Here is a 5,788-nt window from a genome sequence, read left to right as displayed (position 1 = left end):
CAAGACTTCATGATTAATTTTGCACAGGGGAAGCACAGTTTGCCTGTCTGTAATGATGTCTCCCTGCACGTATGAGTAGTACTTTGCTGCACATTTGAGCAAGGATGTTGTCCTTTCTTCAGCTCAATGAGAGAGAAAATGTTTGTCCACGTGGCTCCAAAAGGGAGACACCACTCAAGAACACAGACAGATTTTGCTGTTTAGGGAGGGTACAGCATAAACTCAAATCATCCCTTGTGCTTTACCCTCAACCATATATATTTCATAAAGTGAGCATTATATTAGCCCAACTGCTTACTTGACTCAGGTTATGAGGTATGGAGGGAGACTTCCATGACCAAGGCAGTAGCCTTTGTGTGTTTTTCAGGAAAAACAAGCTTCCATGTGCAAGACCTGGGCACAGAGCTCCTGAGCCAGAGCCAAGGATTCCAGCAGTGCACCTCGGAGCATGCTCCTGCAATCTGCTTTCTGCTGACAATGAGCAGCTCCATGCTTAACATTTCTCGTGGCAGAGCTCTGTCCCTAAGTTAATCACCAATGTCCAGTCCTCAGGTGGGGGGTAGCTTGGTTTGTCCATCCTCGAACCTCAGCTTGAGCCCAGGCTGCGTACAAACTGAGATGCCAACATGTCCAAGGTGAGTTCCCAGACCCCACTGGTTTTTGTGTGATTTCTTTTTACCCACTTTTCAGTGGTATTCAACCAATTCTGTTTGCCCAAAGTTTTGATGCCAGTTGCAGATCAGAAGCATCATTTTTACTCTCTGTCAGTAGGGATCTTGCGTGGTTATATAGGTCAGGATCGGTCCTTTTCACCCAAATTTCTGTTGTATTTTTGTCTTACAAAATTTAGTATTTCTCCTAACTTTTTTTGAAATATTCAATTTTACCCCTTTTTTCCTTACCTTGGCTATACTCTTCTGTTGTCTTCTCTCCATTATCTGTCTGATGTGAGAAACGAGGCATTGGACAATGGTTTATACATGATCCAGAATTTCCTTAAGCCTTTGAACTCTTTGCACAGATACCCTTCTGGGTTTGTCAGACAGATACTTCCATTACACAACTTAAATGTTCAAGAATAATAGTCTGTATCTTTTCAAATATCAAAACTTACTCCCACTGGAAATCAATCATCAGACAGACAACAAGAGACATGTAGGATAGCAGAGAATTGCCTGCCAACTTTCTTTTTCTATAAAAGCTCATGAAAGCCAGCAAAATATAAATGACTTGTCAAAGGCAGCTTAAAGAGAGAAACTGAGAATATAATTATGGCCACAAAGAATTTGCACAGATAGTTGCAGTAAGGGCGTGTACAGAGAAAGACGTGTGAGAAGCACAGGTTACGTGTCCAGGAGCAGAAGGCTGTGAGCCATGCTCTGAGCAGATGATCCAGGAGGCCACAGCCGGCACAAACTATGGGACAACAAACCTGGCAGCACCATGGTAAGGGTAATGTCAGCTTCAGGTCAGAGAGCAGTGATGCTTTCCCGACCCCTATCCTCCTTGGTTGTATACATCTGTAGAAAATAGGGATGTAAGAATATTACAGGATTTGCAGTTGTTACTATACAAGAACGTTGCATTTGAAGATGAAATATGGCAGCTACCGAAATGGATGAAAGTCATTCATTTGATTAAAACTTTTAAATGAACATGCAAATAAGCAATGGCAAATGCATTTTTTTTTTTTTTTTTATGAGAAGAAGGAAATCTGAGATGTGACAAAGGTGAATAGATGTCCCTTAATTTTCAGTGTGTGCTCACCATAGCAGCACCACGCCTTGCTGGGACTGGGCTCCATTCACCATCACGAGCCCTTCAGGGAAGCAGCCCAGCTGCCCTGTGCTCCTGTGCCACTGTGCCCTCGACCCCGCTGGCAGAGCAACTTGTAGGTGCTGAGCTCAACTTCCCACCTCGCTGCTGAGCCCAGGGTGCCAGGGCACAGACTGGGAGAGGGGCATGGGGCCACAGAACTAGGAACCCCCCCGGGATGGCAGCCTCAGCCTCAGCTTCTGCCACCTGAGCACCCATGACCCTCTCCCACCCCTTGTCTTTCCCAGCACTCCCTGTGTCCCACAGTAATAAAATCTGCTGAGAATCGAAGCTCTGCTTTGCTCCTTCCCTATCCCCATATTATGTCCACAGTACTAATACTTAGTGTTTGTCACTAAATATCTTTTTATTTACGCACAAAAAAAAAAAAAAAAAAAAAAAAAAAAAAAAAAAAACAAACTTGCTTTATAATTATATTATAATTAGCCTTTAGGCAAGCTTTTTTTTTTAAAAAAAAAAAAAGTCTGCATTTTCTTCCCATGTTATCTTTATAAAGTGTTTAACTACTTACTATCCTTCCTGTTGCTTGTATGAATCAACAAGATAAGGTCTTTAACTTTGCATCACGTACAGATATCATGCTCAGAACAAGTCGCTACAGAAAACCACAGCATTAATTTTTCATAAAAATATTCCTACATTTGTGGTATTTTTGATTTTGCCAGTGCTAAGTTCTCTCTTGGAAAGGTTAATGCATTTTGTTCTGTATTGCTACAGCTTTTCCTATCTCTTCTGATAGCTTCCTCTTGCATGAAGAACCCAGATCATTTTCTTTGGTGCTCTAACCATAAATACTTGGAAATATCAGCTTACCTTGGGGGAAGGCAGCCTGGGAGCTAGGGAACAGCTTTTAACTGTTTGGGGCTGAATTATCCAGAATTTTGTTCTCCCGGCACAGACGTCCCGAACAGTAATAACTCATGGAAGATAAGGCTGAAGGACCTTGTCAGTTCAGGCTTGGACTATTACATTTTTCTGAAGGAGAGAGAGTGGTATCACTAGAAAGGCACAAAAAAGCTCCAGGCATACCTGCCTCTCCCTGAGCTGGGGAGGCTCTGTGGCACTCCTAGTGTCAACATCATGGTGGTGATTATCTGAGCTCCTGCTCAGAAAAGCCACCTAATTTCTGAATCCCCAGGCTTTAGCTGTTGTAACTGTGGCCTCCAATTAGCACTTGTGAGTAATCTCTGCCTAGTGCTCCAGGAGGGTTCAGGCAGAGCTGCCCACCAATGACAATATCCATGACTCCTCCTAGAGAACAGCCTGGCACCCAACTGCTTGGGCTCTCTTTCTAATCTGTGTGTGTCATCATCACTCTGTTTATGCCAGCTTTGGTGAAATGGTTTACGTGTTTTAAATTAGAGTCCTATCATCTTTCACTGTGGTGAGACTTTGGCTCAGGTGGAAACAAGGCAACTCCTGCAGGTGATGCAACCAAAAGCAATGAGAACTGGTAAAATGGAAAGGTCTTAGTGTGGAACAGGTGTTCCAAAGTAATCCCCTCTTCTCTGCTCACTAACTTACTGATGTCATGCCCATATGTCCCAGGCAAGTCTCTCAAGCAGCTGCTAGCTCTGGTGTGTTTGGCAGCTCCATTGCCTAGTAGAGCACTGAGGCTTTACTGGCCTCTTATAATTGCAAAATTAAGAGGACAAGCTTACCTTCTCTTCCTTCCCCACAGGTCTCTTCCACAGCCATTTTGTTGTGGGCTGTGGTGCAACAAGCCAGAGCTGGACTTGTCTTCTGTTTAGGTACCGAAGTCATATCTGTATGAGACCACAAAACTCAGTGGTATTTGGAAATACTTGAGAAAAGTGATGCCAGAGAAAACAAGTGCAGTCAGGAGCAGCTTCGCTCTTTGCCCAGGTGGTCTATGGCTGCAATTGCTCGTGTTAGTATGAAGCTTCAAATAGTGTCCAACAGACCTGGCCCCATGGCTGTGGCATTTCAGGGGTTTTAATTTTTTGGTTTTGTTTGTTTACTTGGTTTTTGTGTGTGTGTGTGTGTTTTGTTTGTTTGTTGTTTTTTAATTGAGACTCCATGCACTTCACTTCAATTTTCCTTTCTATATGCTGACTTCTGCCTGGAAAAAAAAAAAAAGTGTTTTTTTTTGCAGCTGACAGGGACACCCATCACATACCCAGTGCACAGCTTCTCTATTGAGCTAAGAGGAATAACACTGGGCAATCTGCTATCCCATTTTGTCTTCAGTGAATGACCTGCCCTGAGCTCTGCATATTTTTTATTCATTTCAAACTCTTCAATGACTATAGAAAGTACCAAATGAATATTAGATGGCTATGACCTCTGCTAAAGCAATTCTCCTGTGTACAAATTGCTTTTTGTCAAGTGACAATGGTATGCTTGCTCCTAGACTCATAGCCTAAGCCACAAGATTACTGCCTAATTGGGAAAAATAACCAGACAGGAGTTAAATAATTGGGATGAGGAAGGTATTCCATTAATTGATCACATATGCCAAGTGATTCAGCTTCAAAATTTGTCATTGTCACTTTTCCAACACAAATTTAGAAAGAATGGTGCTTCATTAAGTCTGTGAGGTTCTTCCAGAGTGAGCAGTGACTGACCACTCACAATAAGTTAATTAAAACCATTTCACACTAGAAAGAACAAATGTTGGTGGAGATTAATTGATTTCCTGTTGCTATATGCTCAGGTCTGAATGATGTACTAGAGACACTTTAGCTACACCCACTTCATCTAAGTCAAATACAACCTTCATTGTGCAATTAATTTCACTTTTCCATTAGTAACTACTATTAGAACGAAGTTAAACACCATAGCTGCCCCAGCTTTTCCTTATTTTGCCCTGCAGTTTCTAGCTAATAGTTTAGTTTATACCAATCTACACCCTTAAAAAAAGGGACTGGTGGCTAGTACTGATGACTTAGGCACATTTCTCTGTCTCTTCACCTCTGCCAATTACATTTAATATGTTCTCTATCTAAGCATACTTTCTCATACTTTCTCATTATTGGCACCTCCTAGATGATGTCTGATATCAAGAGACGTGTGAAATGTGCGAAATGAAGGAGAAGCACCCAAGAAGCCCCTTTTCCTCTCTTGCCTTTAAGCCAGTTTGGTAAATTACAGCATGGTTCAGCCATCTGCTTCAAAAGTGGTGTTACGCATTAAACCTAAACCCCTCTAATCAGCTATGTTAACCCTGCCTGAGTCTTCATTATCTTCTTTCCTTCCCTGGCAGAAGGAATTTTCCCAGCTGTGCAGGATCAATTCCTCACTCTGCTTAGTTCTCACACTGGTGATAACACTGAGCAGCATGTGACGTCTGCATCACTAGTAGATCACATTTATGTTTCTTATCCTCAAATTGAGCTAATAACCATGATGAGCATAAACATCAGATAGTCTCTGTCCTGTGTGGAAACCCTTCCCTACTCCACCTCTACAAAATCTTGTAGCTTAGCACTCTGTAAAATAGATTGTAGTGAGGTCGAATCTTGTATGAACGAGTGGCTAGGCTATCCTACTCCAACTGCTGTGCCTTCAGCAAAATTGCAGCTGCATTCAAGAGGGGAGCACTCTTGCAGTGCCTCTCTATTCTCTGCTACTCACAGTTTGCATCGTTTTTGTCTGCTCTAGTCTGTACCTGTACTTTGCACTCTTGGTCTAACCTCCTGGTAGTGCACAGTCCTGGGGGCTGTTCTGCTCATGTTTTCATGGGAAGAGAGGAGCAAAGTTCTTTGATTTCAGGGTGCCAGCCTTTGGGGAGCAGGCAAAAGAGTGAGAGCTTGGGCAGCACTCATCATTGCACTCAGCTGTGTGCTGGTCTGGAAAAGGGCTCAGACACAGCAGGCTGGTGTGTCTCCAGTTCCCCTTTCACAGGACACTGTCTTAGGCTCCTTTACCCTCTAGTCTCTTGTCCACAAGAAGTTTGAATTGTATGGCTGGGACAAATCTCTTATCTTAA

The 5,788-nt window shown here is 42.8% G+C and overlaps 1 long non-coding RNA gene across 2 annotated transcripts; it reads right to left on the bottom strand.

The window, feature by feature from the left end:
- Positions 1–1,244: 1,244 nt before the first annotated feature.
- Positions 1,245–5,587, bottom strand: LOC137858129 (uncharacterized). Of its 2 annotated transcripts, XR_011097504.1 has the most exons (4): positions 5,468–5,587; positions 3,498–3,919; positions 2,650–2,811; positions 1,245–1,520 (listed from the first exon to the last, which is right to left on the bottom strand). It is a non-coding gene; the product is annotated as an uncharacterized lncRNA (long non-coding RNA). The 2 variants fall into 2 exon arrangements; XR_011097503.1 differs by lacking the exons at positions 3,498–3,919; positions 5,468–5,587 and adding an exon at positions 3,064–3,371.
- Positions 5,588–5,788: the final 201 nt, after the last annotated feature.

Source organism: Anas acuta, chromosome 5 (genome assembly GCF_963932015.1).
Source record: "Anas acuta chromosome 5, bAnaAcu1.1, whole genome shotgun sequence".
Lineage (NCBI taxonomy): Eukaryota > Metazoa > Chordata > Aves > Anseriformes > Anatidae > Anas > Anas acuta.
This window is presented reverse-complemented; position numbering and strand designations above follow the sequence as displayed.